We start from the raw sequence: 13,113 nt of genomic DNA, 5'->3' as shown, positions 1-13,113 counted from the left end.
AAATGGTTTTTCTTCTTGATGGTGATTGTTAGAGCAACGGGAAGAGGTGGCATGTGATGATCCAGGAACTGGGTAGGTGGAATCATGCATGAGCATTTCTAGGCAAGTGCTGCTCAGCTCACAGTGTATTTTGGACCTGTTTCCTCCTTTTCTTTCTCACTTTTTCCTGGTGGGACCAGGGCAGACTCTTTGGCTCTTTGATGCTGCTTTCCCCTCACCTAATGCAGTTTTTTTTTTTAATACAGTGTCTTTTTCTGAAGAAGGAGAAGAATGGATGGGGCTTGGAGCAACCTGGAAGTGGAAGGTGTTCCTGCCCATGGCAGGGGGTGGAACGAGGTCTTTCAGGTCCCTTCCAGCCCAAACCATCCCGTGATTCTATGATCCAGTGCGGACAGGTAACTCCACAGGGAGCACTCTTTTTTCCCAGATGTGCTGCTTGGGATGTCACTAAGGATGGGTTTCCAAGCTTTGCCCCGAACTCTGCTCCAAGTCTGGTTTTCCCACCCACCCAATGATTTATGTAGAGTAGAGGGAGTCTGTGGGGCTCTCCAGGTGGGATTGCTCCCATGTGAACCTCCCCCATCCGTGTTCCTGCAGCTGGCATGGCACAAGCAGCCACCACAGGTGATGTTTGCTGTGTGTTCTGCCTGAGGGTGTGTGGAACAGGAGGCTTGCTCAGTCCTGCTCTTCTCCCTGCCACTTGGACACTTGAAAGGATTGACCCTGCAGGTTTCACCACCCCATTCCTGCCTCTTCCCAGGCTGGAGAAAGCCTGCATGCCCAGCACACCTCTGGCACTGCTTGGAAGGGTCCGTGCTATCCCCACTAGGCAGGGGAAAGCCAAGAAGCACTGGGGACAAATAAATGCTGCTGAATCAGCCATGCCAGGAAGTGAACCTTGTTCTTGTGGAGAGCTGGATCTTGCCAGCACAATAGCTGGATTACAAAGCCATTTCCTCCAATTACCTTCTCTGTCAAACCTCTGCGTTGTCTGGCACTAGGAGAGCTCGGATTCAAATTCGTTGTGAATCGGGGCGACGACACCAGAGATTTCTAAATTAATATCCTGCCAAGAGGAATTGAGCTTGTTTTTTCCAATCATGTCAGTTCTGATTCCTTTGCTTGTCAGGGAAAACTTGGGCCTGCCATCTGTTTTCAAGGGCACGGGGTAGAGGGGAGTCGTGGCTTGCTCAGCCCAGCATGCTGAGTTGCAGGGAGCTTTGGGGGAAAAAAGGGAAAAACAAAGTAAAAGGGCTTAGTGGGCCATTCCTGGCACCTGGCAAAGAGCAGAGTGGGAGACCAGAGGCACAGGGTGCTGGTGAGAAGGAAAAAGAGGGCGTGACCTCTTCATTGGAACAGTGGGAATGTGCACAGCAGAGTGGACTGGGATGAATTCCTGCTCTCTTCATGTCTGCCCAGTAGAGAGTCGTCAGCCATTCTGGATACATTAACCATGGTCTGTTTGCTCCACAGGCTGGATTAAACACATTCAACTGAGTGCCAAAGGACTCCTTTGCACTGCAAAACCCATGGACCTTAACATTTCCAGGAAAGGAGCAGCTCCTGTGGCGCTGAGCTGGGCTCTGTCTCACCCTAAATGCATGGGTTTATAAACTGGGGTGGCCCTGGGGCAGAGATCTCCACAGCTGGTGATGGGAATGCTGTGGGAAGGTAGGATGTGGAGAGGCTGGGGGTATTGGGGCCGTCTGCATGTCCCTGTCCTCTTGCAGACAGACTGGGACAGTCTTCAGAAAAGGGGGGATGCAGGGTGTGGGGCAGGGCAGGGAACAGCTCCATGCCTGGCATGCCTCCTTCTGTAGGAGCAGATTTGGGGCAATGCTTTGTGTTGCTCCTTTTGGCTCCCAGTGGCTGGAGGAGTCTGATGGGGTTGCCCAGAGCTGAGCCCCCGCAGCCGGTGCCGCTGGGGCTGCACGGCTCCTTTGTCACATCAAACGCTCTCCCTGGGCACCCAGCCAGGGGGTCACCCCTCTGCAAAGGCCCCGTCAGCCCTGGGTGCCAGCATTCCCACCCAGCCCTTGGGAAGGGACACCTGCTTCCCCCGGGCATCCCTGCCATCAGCTGCAGCTGCCAGCCTGGGGACTGTCCCCGCGCCTGGGGCCTTGTCCCTTCCCTCCCAGCCCCATCCAGCTGCAGGCAAAAGGGCTGGGGGCAGGCAGTGCTGTCGGTGCCAGCTGCCAGCTGGGAAGGGGGAGGCTGCTGCTGTGCCAGCAGGGAATTTGGAGAGGTTTCCAGACCTCTCTCCCGTGAGCTGTTTGTACCAACCATCTGCCTGCCCTGGGCACCGTGCTGGGGTCTGTGGGGAGCACGGTGGAGCTGAAAAGACACAGCCATGGGTGACATCCTTCTCCCTCAACACTGTCCCCACGTCCTGCCTGTGGCTGGCTGCACTGCTCGGCTCCTCACAGAAGGCTGGGAAGATGGGCAGCTCTCCGGAGGTGTTGGTGGTCAGCGCTGGGCGCTGCGTGGCCACCCCGTTTATCGCCCCCTGCACACCCAGAAGCCGCTCCTTATCTCTCTTCCCAGCGCTGGCATGCTCCCTGCCAGAGTCTGGAGCTGGAGGAACCCATCTGTGTCACCCTTGCCTGCTCTGTCCTCCCTCCTGTGCCCGGCTGGGTGCTGGGGACAGTGCGGGTGCTGCGCTGGGAAATGCCGCTCACGGCTCCCGGGGGCTCCCTCAGCCCGGGCTTTGTAAATCCGAACAGATGTGGTTTAGAAAAACTTCAGCTTTGAGGCACGCTCGCTCTTCAGATGGCTTCCGAGGAAATTTGCACTTCAGTGGATGCGCGGAAAAATGGTGTTTTCAAAGTGAAAATGAAATGGAAACCAGCCTTCCCCCTCCCTCCCCCGGTGAAGCGGCGTTTGCAAAGTGGGGCCTCTGTTTTGAGATATTTGAAGCACACAGACGTCCTTCTTTTTGCTTCTTCCGCTTTGCCGTTCTTTTCTTTGCTCCTATTTCCCGTATTTTCTTTATGTCTCCAGTCCATTCCCAGGCAGCTCTCAGCTCCCCTCGCCACTTGTAGGGTGTAAGGTGTCAGGAGAGGGCTGCTGAAGGTGTTACATCCCCTTATTTTCCATTTTCCTGGGGATGAAATGTGCTCAGAACTGAAACTCTCTACGGAAACTTTCTGCTTTTTGCATAGATCAGGCTTTATAATTTATGCCTGTTTCCCTGAGGCTGTGCCTGAGCCTTGGGTCCTGCCTGGCATGGGAAGGAAAAGGGATGGCTTCTCAGGAGCTGCTGGCTTACCTGTGGATGGGGAGCCTGCTTGCACTGGCAGCTCCATAAAATCCTCACATCCTTCTGCATCTCCTTCCCTCTCTGGCTGGGGAGAGGATGGGGGGCCTTTTGGCAAGTGGATGTTCAGGACCAGGGGCGGTGGATTCAAACTGACAGAGGGCAGGGTTAGATGGGATATTGGGAAAAATGAGGCACAGGGTACCCCAGAGAAGCCGTGGCTGCCCCTGGGTCCCTGGAAGTGTTCCAGGCCAGGCTGGATGGGGCTTGGAGCCACCTGGGCTAGTGGAAGGTGTCCCTGCCCATGGCAAGGGGTGGGACTGGACAATCTTCAAGGTCCCTTCCAACCCAAACCATTCCATGCTGCAGCGTGCAGCATTCCTGTGCCCACACAATGGATTTAAGGGAAGGAGGTTGTGCTGTGTGAACCTGTGTGTGTGAGCGAGCTTGGACACGGTGTCCTGAGCATGGAGACCTCGGAAGCGGGGATGCAGAGGGATACCATGGCGTTGGAATAGACAGGGAGGAGCAGAGGCCGTGCCAGATGCCAGCTGCACATCCCAGATCCTGAATCCTGAGGCTGAGCCCTCAGGGATGGTGTGAGGGAGGCCGGACCCCGCTCTGCGGATCGGTGGCGACGAGACCCCCGCGTCCGTGCTTTGTATGAGGAGCTGCTCACGCGGCCTCGGCCGAGCCAGCATCTCCTTTCAGCGAGAGAAGGGAGCAGATGTCTCATTCTTGCGGCTCACAATGCGGCCCTCCCAGCACAGAGATCCATCAGGGGGCTCGGCACGGCCCCACAGAAAAGTCCCTGACACGTTTTTACAGCAGGGCCAGGTTCTCACCACTTGTGTGCATTGGTGCCCCTTGACAAATAGCTCTTGGCTCTGGTTTTGTTCGGAGTCACACTGGTGTCAAGCATGGGGCTCCCATTCAAGTGCCCACCAACAGTGGCCCACAACTCGCCATTTCCTCCCCTTTTCTTGCTTTGTTTCCCCGTGACAGTCACTCAGAAATGTTTTTTTTTTTATCCCATTGGGTATTTTTAAAGACAATTTTCAAGGAGCAGAGCAGTGCCTCTGTAATACGGGCCATAAAATGCCTTGGGAATACGTGAGGTGAGGAATTCCTGTTTGCATGGTTGTGTTGCTGACACGACGTTTAATTGCTTTTTCTCCCCCCCTTTTTTTTAGGCAATTTTTCCAACAAGCTGATTTATGGAGCTGGCTGGCAAAGCCTTGAATGCATTGAGAAATACAACTCGTACAACGGACCAGTGCCTCATTAATGAATGGTTCCTCTTTAAACTGGGATCTCTGCTCCTGACTGCTCTGAGCACCCTGGGCATGGAGGAGAAGTAGGACCAGGCAGTGTGAGCTCCCAGGGTGCTGGTAAAACCCATGGAATTCAGCCATGTAGAGTGCCACCAGGATGTTCTGTGGAGAGCTTCTGGTGATTGAAAGTTTAGGTTTATAACTGAGGAGTTCTTTGTGTCCCCCAGACTGCGACTTTCTGCCGTACCTCTCCAGCTGCAGCTCCCCTCTGATTCAGCGAGCGGGTTGTCTGCTCCGAGAGCATTTTCCATCACTTGAGCCTGGAAGGGAAGAGGGTTTATGGAACGGGGAGCACGAGGCACCAGCTCAGCACATACCAGAGTGAGTATGTAAGCGCTCGCAGGTCAGAGATGGAAGTGCACGAGTGGTCTTGATCATGTTAAGCCACTCTGTGTTCCCAGGTCCAAGAGCCGAGCTGAGAATGTGCAGCACATTTTGCACAGGGACATTTGCAGCTCGTCTAAGGAGAGCTCTCCCTCTGCCCTGGTCTTGCATTTCCTTCCAATTAGTCTCAGCCTGTTACTGGACTTAAAGCTGCTCAGCTGAACTCGTGGTGTCAATGCTGCAGGTTCATCATCTCCTTATGGTCTTAGCCTCCATTCCCTTCCATTCTGGCAAGTCCATTATGATGTCTGTGACCTATCAGTGTTTCTCTCTCCTTCTGACCTGTCCATGTTCCCCCTACTGCCATCATTGTGGAGGTTTTTTGATGGCCCTTCCTAGGTCTTACCCTTTGTCTAGAGATCAGCTTCCACTCCAGCCTTTAAAGTCATCTCCTGCTTCTTTCCAGCCAGGTAAAGCCTGCGGGGATCCTGTGGCAGATAATGTGAGAGGCTCGCCTGGTAATTAAAAAGTCAGGATCTGTAATTAAATTTTCTATAAAGCTCTCAACCCCAAGGTGTGCCTTTATCCCTCTATTAATTAGCACAGGGAAGGGACGCTCCTGTCTAGAGGCAGAGGACAAAAATAGGAGCAGGGACGAAACAGAATTGGCTCCTTTGAATGATAAATATTGTTCCCTTCATGCCTTAAATAAAATGAGAGCTTGGCTAAAACCAGTGGGGTTTTAACTCTTGGAAGCACTGACTTAAAAAAGAATTGGAGGAAATAGTCCTGGACTAGGCACCAGAGACCTCTTCCAGCAGATTCCTGTCATTCCAAGGCGAGCTCAGCAATACCTGTGTGATTCTTGGGAAATGTTGGTTTGACCTCTTTCTGGGACTGCTGAAATGTGCTTTTTTTTTGCAGGCAGGAGGCTCAGGAGCTCACACAGTTCCTTGGGCTCGCGTGTTAGCCCTCGTGAGCTGTGGCTTTGGGAAGACACCAAGTATTGGAAGCACTGTTAGCACGTCATTACTTGGGTTTTGAAAAATTTTTTTTTGATTAGCAGCTTGGAAGCAGTTGAAAAACTCTTCCCTGAGAGGGACTGTCTGAGAATGGTTTTTTTCCCAAACCTTCATTCGGAATTGATTATCCAGTCCTATTTACTGGAAGGAGAACTTGATGTACCTCCATATAAATCTACAGGCAGCAGGGCTTGTGCTGCCAGATTCAAAGGGAAGAGGAGATTCCCCTTTGGCTGAGGGCAATATCCAGCAAAAGCAGATATTGTCTGACAAATCTTGTTAATATTGAGGATTCAAGGGTGGCTGGGCTGGAGAGCACAGCAACTGGATATCTGTAGGATACCAGCTTGGGAACCATGCAGCTGTGCCAAAAAAATGGGGGTTCCAGGAGGTCAGAGTAGACAGTTGAAGTGTTTGTTGGTTGGCTGGAGTAACTTAGGAATAAAAACGAAAAAAAGAAATCAAAAAGCTATTTCAGTTGATCCTATTGAAGGATTTGGGGGACAACTGGGAGAAACACTGTCCAAGTGATGGCAGCTGGACTTCTTCCCCTTGATGCGGGCTAATGGCCACCTTTGGAAGGGCTGCTCTGTGGTTCCATTCCCAAGCCTCCGAGACTCACAAATCCCACTGGGAAGCCAACAGGAGAGCACTGTGAGCTGCTTTGGAGGTGTGGAGGTGAAAGTGTGTTAAGACGTGACTTTAATTCACCGCAGAGCCTTGGAGTTTTTTCCGGGAGGTCCAAGCGTGCTTGGATGTCTTGGCTCTGCAGTTGCAGGGATGCTGAGAGACAGCTGAGCTGTCGGGGGCGGTTCTGACTCGTGGGGTTCCTCGAGACAGGCAGCTTCCCTGGTGGGTGTGACTTCTTTAGGTTTGGGTTTGTTTTCCTCATTGCACAATTCCTTGGAATAATGCCCTTCGACTTTTCCTCTTCGTCCTGCTCCGTGACTCAGGTCGAAGGCATCTGACTCAGGGAGGTTGTTTCATGGGGTGTTTTGTGCTTTTCCAGATGTGCAGGAGCTCTGGGACCATAACTGGGATGGAGATAAGTGTTACGAGCGGTGCTGGTGCTCAACTCCGGTTCTGCCAGAAAGGGAAAGGGGACGAGGCTTTGATACAGCCCAGAGGATCCTCACATTCCATCCAGGTACAGCTGATGGCACCCCTTTGGAGCTGGGACAGGTGACAGGTAACCACTGAGCTGTGGTTCAGGTGAAACCACCACCAAAGTGGTGTTCCCAGGTGGGCGAGAGGCCGATGGCCGCTGGGCTGTGCCAGCCACGGTGTGGCCACAGCCCCAGGGCAGGGCCCGTCCCCTGCCCGGCCCTGCTGAGGCCCCTCGGGGCCGTGTCCAGCTCGGGGCCCTCCGGCCAGAGGGACCCTGAGGGGCTGGAGCGGGGCCAGGGCAGGGAACGGAGCTGGGGAGGGGCTGGAGCCCCAGGAGCGGCTGAGGGAGCTGGAAAGGGGCTCAGCCTGGAGCAAAGGAGGCTCAGGGGGGACCTTGTGGCTCTGCACAAGTCCCTGACAGGAGGGGGCAGCCGGGGGGAAATCGGGCTCTGCTGCCAGGAACAGGGACAGGAGGAGAGGGAACGGCCTCAGGCTGGGCCAGGGGAGGTTTAAATTGGACATTGGGTAAAATATCTTCACTGAAAGGGTTCCAACAGACCTGGCACAGCTGCTCAGGGCAGTGGTGGAGTCCCCGTCCCTGGAGGGATTTAAAAGCCACGTGGATGTGGCACTTGGAGACAGGTTGGTGGTGGCCTTGGCAGTGCTGGGTTAAGGGTTGGACTCCATGATCTCAGCAGGCTTTTCCAACCTTAAGAATTCTATGATTCCATGAAAGTCAAGGAACTCGCTGCAAGATGCAGTGGTTCAGCACAGATCCTCCCTGGAGACACCTCACGAATTGAGGATCCAAAGTCCGACACTGGAAACTGTCCAGGCCTCCCTGCTTACCTCCCACGTCTACTGAACCTGCTTGATCCTGGAGCCATTAAAGTGGCCTAAGGTTCTTCCTCTTCGTCACCCAGCACCATCCCTCTCTCCCTACAAGGAGTGTCCAGGATGAAGCCACACAGGTTTCCAGCTTGGACTCTCCGGAGCCAAAGCAAACCGAACTCTTAAATACTTCTGAACTCTTGAAAGGCCCCTCAGATACTGTGATATTGAGCCCAGAAATGCTGGGCTTATTAACTGCTGATGACCCTGGAGGGCTGCCAGCGCTGGGAATGGCTCGTGCTGTCATCACAGTGTGGGGAAAAGCTGGCTGAGCACCGAAGGCCTTCAGGTAGGTGTTTCTGAGCAGCCTGAGCTCAAACTGGGGGGTTTAGCACCGGGAGGGACCTTAAACTCCATCCAGTGCCACCCCCTGCTATGGGCAGGGACACCTTCCACTGTCCCAGGTTGCTCCACGTGCCACCCAGCCTGGACTGGAACACTTCCAGGGATCCAGGGGCAGCCACAGCTGCTCTGGGCACCCTGTGCCAGGGCCTCCCACCCTCACAGGGAGGAATTTCTTGCCTCCTGGGATATATGTTTCACTTTGCAGTGAAAAATACATGGTGGCAGTTTGAACACTTGTGCCTCCCACCCTGCAACAAGCCATGTGCTTTACCCCTTTTCCCTTTTTCCCAATTTCCCAGGCAGAAGTTTTTTCACTAAATTCCTACTGGTAGATCTTCCTCCTTTTCATGCTGTGCAAAGACGTGGCAGTGGGGTCAGGACTTGCAATCCACAGCTGGCCTGAAGTCTCGTGATTCAAAGTATCATGGAAAAGGTACTGGAAAAGGGCAGGGGGAATTTCGGAGTGTTTCAGAGGGAGCGGTGTCCGATGTGAAAGCACATGTGCTGAGCTCCATGGAGCCAAGCCCCTTTGTCTTAGAATTATAATGTTAATTAGACCTGACCAGGCATTCCCCAATGTTGATATGTGATGATTTTTGCAGGTTGAATCCTCCAGAGGAAAGTATGTTGAAAGAATTTTAATTTTTGCCAAAAAATGACCTTAAAATAAAAAAAAACACCACAACAAAAAAACCTCCAAACCTTTTCAAACCCCTTTTGGCACACACCTAACCTGCCTTTGCCCCATTCCCCCCTAAGTAACATTCCCAAAGTCCCACTAGACATTTTGGAAGGCCGAGGAGCAGGAGTGCTGCTTTACTTTTCCTTGGACACATATCTGGTGTTATGGGATTGCATGTTCCAGCTGGGATTGACCTCAGCCAGAGCTTGGCTTCATGGAAGCAGGGTCAGTGTTTTCAGTGCTCTCACCAGCATAAATGGAATTGGGGGCAAGTGGAGCTGGGACCATGCAAAGTGATCATCACAGGAAAATGAGGCTGGAACCACATCCATTCCTGTCTCCTGTCTGTGATTTTTCAGCTGGGTGGCTGATGGGAATAGTGGGAATCCAGCTGTCCTCTTTGCTGTTCTGTATCACAACAAGAGAGCTCTGAAGGAAATCAGAAATGTGGTTCTTTCATCTTGTTGTCCTAAAAGCTTCTCTCAGTTCCTCCTCTGCACTGACTCCTGGCTCATGGAATCAGAGAATCATTGAGGTTGGAAAAGCCCTCTGAGATCATGGAGTCCAACCATTCCCCCCAGCACTGCCAAGGCCACCACCAACCCATGTCCCCAAGTGCCACATCCATGTGGATTTCAAATGCCTTCAGGGATTTCAGCTCCACCGCTGTCCCAGGCAGCTGTGCCAGGGCTGGACAACCCTTTCAAGATACTTTTCCTACTCTCCAACTAAACTGCCCAGTGATGCCATCTTGGCAGGACCTTGCTTTTCTTAGCACTTTGGATGCCATCAAGTTACAGGGCATCCCAGGAAAGTGTTAATTTATTCTGACTTCGAGAATATTCTTAGGTTCTTCTGCTAATCACCCCTCCAAAGGATGGGCATGAACCCTCATCCCCTGCTCCCACTGCCTCTAACCCTTGGTTTGGTGAAGGACGCTTGTCCAATTCTCCACTATCCTGAGCTTTGAGCTGAATCCATGTTCCTTATCTTCCTGTGGGTGATGATAATGAGTTTGCAGCCCATGTATTCCTACTGTTTCTCTGGAGAGAGTCTCCTGAACGTTTCTATTCATAAGCCCTGGGGAGATCATTGCTTCCTGAAATGATCCCAGCTCCAGCCTGTGTGTTCCTTGTCAGTCTTGGGCTGGAAGAGACCTTAAAGCTCATCCAGTCTCACCCCTGCCATGGGCAGGGACACCTTCCCCTGTCCCAGGTTGCTCCAAGCCCCATCCAACCTGGCCTTGGACACTTCCAGGGATGCAGCAGCCACAGCTTCTCTGGGCACCCTGCTCCAACTTGAGTTAGGACAAGATCTTAGGCTTAAAGGAGGCTTAAATTTGAATGTGTTCCCAGTCCGAGTTAGAGGGTTTCCTGTGTAGCAGAGAATCTGGGGGAACTAAAGGCAAGATCCTGATTGTTTCATGTATAATGTATAAATTTATTCTGGATAAAGTAGTGCTTGAAATCGTCTGACGAGGTTATCAGGACAGGTCACCAACCCTTTTGTCTTAGCCCACAGTCTCCAGGGCTTAAGCAAAGCCTTTCAGACGAGGTCAAGGACAAAGATGTGAGGACTTTCCTGTGGAGGGTCACACTTTGGTTGCTATCTTGATTAAATTAAGCCTTGTACACGATGAACTCACATAAATTCATGCTCGCCACTTCCCTCCACGCTTTATTAGGTGCTTTAATTGTTTTACACCCTTTTCTGCACTTTGCCTTAGATGTGCTGAACATCAGGAATTTTGTTTTCCTTTCTACAACAGTTGGTGACTGGCTTTTGACTGGAGTAATCTTGGCACCAGTCCTGTCCTTTGGGAAATGCCCCTGTGAACGGGCCAGAAGGAGTTGATGACATTGCTCTGCCCGGAGGCTGCTGCAGCAGGGGAAGTCTGTGATTAGACTTCAACAGGCTTTGCACCAAGTCTGTTCTAAGGAGACGGTGTCAACTTGCTGCTATTTCCTGAAAATCAGCCTGGCCTGGAGCAGGGATCACATCCAGAGGGCTCTAATCAGTCCTTCTGGCCTGTCAGTGGGACCCAACCCATGAGCTCTGCGATTACAGGGGATACCACAGGCCCACGTAAGGCCTGGATAACTCCTTCTGTTTATTTTAAGCATTGCTTCGAGTATGAGCCTGGTCAAAGCAGCGCCAGTGGTGGAAGAGCGAAGAACCTGAGCCTTTCCACATGGAATGTGACTTCATTTTCCAGCTCCTTCCTACTCAAGGAAATATTGTTAGCAGATGGTGCAGTCACAAAACCATCATGTACCACTCCGTTATTATCCGGATGGATTTACTGCTGCAGGGAAACCTTCCTGCTGCCTCGACCAACACGTGGAATTGTTCTGCTCAAGATCCATCCAGTGCCAAGATGTAAATACTCCACATCCATTTCCCTGACAGACTGGTTTGCTGTTGTTTCCTTGAAATCCCAGCCTGGGCTTAGCAGGATGGACAGAAAGGCCTGGAGATCTCGAGTCCTTTTGGGGTCAGAGAAGGAGAGACTCCGTTCCTTGCAGGAAAAGCAGTTGCCATGGTGCATAGCAGCCTCGGTGTGAGGTTGTGTCCTCTGTCCCATCTCACCTCTCAGAGGAGATGGGAAAATGCTCAGCATTCCAGAAGGAAGGGGACTTCCTGCAGGTGCCTCTGGCTTCTTTGCTCACCTGCTGGCCTGAGTTGTTTCATCCACTTGCCAAGAAACTTGGAAGAAATAATAAAGGACATAATCCCACGAGGCAGAGCTACATGGAAATCCTGGGAAAGGGCCTCTCCATCCCATAGTGTCAATGATGCCAACCTCTGGCTGTGGCTTTCCTTCCCATTTTCAGGCTCCCATCAGCCTGCCCTGAAAGTTGGGCAGGTCCAAAACACCATTCCACGCTGAAACCAGCTGGGAAAAGTCTCACAGATGAGAGGAGTTTCTTCTTGGAGGAGAGCCCCAAATTATCCCAGAGAGCTATGACTCCAAATGAACAATCCTCTCCTTTTCCACTCAAATCAGAGATGGGGAAGCATCAGGGTTGGAGCTCCAGGCTGGCTCCAGCAGGTTATTCTCCCTGCCCAGGTTACACTCTCTTAAATTTCCCAACTTTCTTGGCTGGCAGCAGCGTTTTTGAAACAGCATCCACGGAAATTATGGTCTTGCTTCACTGCCCACACTTGGATGGCAGCTGCCTCTGGCTGGAGCTCTTTAAATCTAGTGGCTTGCCTTTAAATAAGTTTCATTTATTAAAATTAGGTGAAACGTAACTCTTCCCATAAACAATATTTGGTTTTTTCAAGACCCGCTCAGAAATTTCGTCTTTTCCTTTAATTCAGCCTTTTGATTCATTTTGTGTTTTTTCTTGCCAATTATTTACGTGTGTACAGCCCATATTTGTGTGGGTTTGGTGCTGATCAGCTGCGTGTGTGTTTATAATAGCCCTTGTGTTATCCCAGCCGGCAGCCTAAAAACACTTCCAAATTATTCCACATCAGAAGCAATGAGGGTTTGGATAGACTCCTAAGGGAAAGTCTTGAAATGGTGCCCAAACCTCAGTCCCAGTGCTGTAAGTCAGGCACGTGGCTGATATTTTATCCACCCCAGCTTGGACTTTCGCAGGCTGTTTTGTTTGTGGAGGAAACGGGAACTTGGGAGCAATTCTAATCAGCAATTTCTTGGAGATGGGCTTCCTCCATTCCTTCATCCTCTTTTCCTCTCCTCACACACGTGCCTGCGCTCCATCCTTGGCTTCTAAGGAATGACAGAAAATTAGTGCGCAGGAGCACAACGGGCAGGCTGGACTGGGACAAATGCCTCGGTGGAGAGGAGCTGACCTGGCTTGTGCCTTTGGAATGATGCTGATTTTATGCATAAAATATTTTAAAAATACATTTTATGTGTAAAACTTGGATGACTGTAGGTGGGTGAGCACCAAGGATTTCAAGTCCAGCGCTGTCAATAAAGTTTGGGGTTCAGACCTAAATAGTGCTGTAAAAAAACCTGGAAATGCTCCAGGAAATCCTAGAGTGGTTTGGGTTAGAAGGCACCATAAAAACCATCTTGTTCCACCCCCTGCCAAGGGCAGGGACACTTTCCACCAGACTAGGTTGCTCAGTGTGGAAAAAAAGCAGTATTGTCTCGAAACCAAATTCCTACATGCGAGT

At 51.6% G+C, this 13,113-nt stretch overlaps 1 long non-coding RNA gene across 2 annotated transcripts; it reads left to right on the top strand.

The window, feature by feature from the left end:
• The first annotated feature begins 307 nt into the window (after positions 1–307).
• On the top strand, positions 308–12,250 carry LOC109145766. Of its 2 annotated transcripts, XR_005602417.1 has the most exons (7): positions 308–395; positions 1,474–1,671; positions 4,450–4,911; positions 6,946–7,083; positions 7,780–8,223; positions 8,579–8,712; positions 10,730–12,250. It is a non-coding gene; the product is annotated as an uncharacterized LOC109145766 (long non-coding RNA). The 2 variants fall into 2 exon arrangements; XR_005602418.1 differs by lacking the exons at positions 7,780–8,223; positions 8,579–8,712.
• The last annotated feature ends 863 nt before the right edge of the window (positions 12,251–13,113 follow it).

The sequence above is a fragment of the Corvus cornix genome, chromosome 7 (assembly GCF_000738735.6).
Source record: "Corvus cornix cornix isolate S_Up_H32 chromosome 7, ASM73873v5, whole genome shotgun sequence".
NCBI classification, from domain to species: domain Eukaryota; kingdom Metazoa; phylum Chordata; class Aves; order Passeriformes; family Corvidae; genus Corvus; species Corvus cornix.
Note: the sequence above shows the minus strand (reverse complement) of the source record. Positions and strands in the feature narration are given on the sequence as shown.